Genomic DNA, 832 nt, shown 5'->3' on the forward strand with positions numbered 1-832 from the left:
CTTTTGACCTTTTCTGCTTATCCCAGACATATATTCGTTATTGAAAATAAGGGAAACCATGGGACCTATGTTTCTTTGGGCTTGGCTTACTTCACTTAATATAATTTTTTCCAAGGCTTTCCATTTCCTAACAAATGGGGCGATGTCATTCTTTCTGACGGAGGCATAGAATTCCATTGTGTATATTTACCACATTTTCTTGATCCATTCATCTACTGAGGGGCATCTGGGTTGGTTCCATATCTTAGCTATGGTATATAATGCAGCAATAAACATAATTGTGCTGGTAGTATTAGTATGTTCTTGTTTGTGATCATTTGGGTAAATCCCCAAAAATAAGATTGCTGGGTCCTATGGGATCTTTATGTGGAGTCTTTTGAGGAACCTCCAGACTGCTTTCCAAAGTGGTTGAACAGTTTACACTCCCACCAACAATGCCGTGGGCACATGCCCTCCAGCATCTGTTGTTGTATATATATGGAACGATCCAGGAATTTGCATGTCATCCCTGTGCAGAGGCCATGATAATCTTCTCTGTATTGTTCCAATGTTAGTGTATGTGATGCTGAATTGAGTACAGGATATTTTTATATAAAAAGTGTAATTAATTTTATTAAACTAGACAATTCAGCAAAAAGTATGTTCAAAACAATTGTCATGAAATTTTAGAACCAAATATTTCTTACATAAACACACATTTAAGTATAAAGTCTAGATTGATATGTCAAAAACAAAATAATTCCAGATATTTGTTGTTCAAGAGATTTGTAGGAGGAGGAATTCAATTATTCTATTCAAGGCACCTGTCATAATAAACACTACAGCAAGTGTT

The 832-nt window shown here is 35.5% G+C and overlaps 1 non-coding gene across 1 annotated transcript; it reads right to left on the reverse strand.

Annotated features, from left to right (window-relative positions):
* Positions 1-471: 471 nt before the first annotated feature.
* Positions 472-578, reverse strand: LOC138807261 (U6 spliceosomal RNA). The gene has a single exon (XR_011366112.1). It is a non-coding gene; the product is annotated as a U6 spliceosomal RNA (small nuclear RNA).
* Positions 579-832: the final 254 nt, after the last annotated feature.

The sequence above is a fragment of the Dipodomys merriami genome, unplaced genomic scaffold (genome assembly GCF_024711535.1).
Source record: "Dipodomys merriami isolate MVZ:Mamm:240054 unplaced genomic scaffold, mDipMer1.0.p SCAF_419, whole genome shotgun sequence".
NCBI lineage: Eukaryota > Metazoa > Chordata > Mammalia > Rodentia > Heteromyidae > Dipodomys > Dipodomys merriami.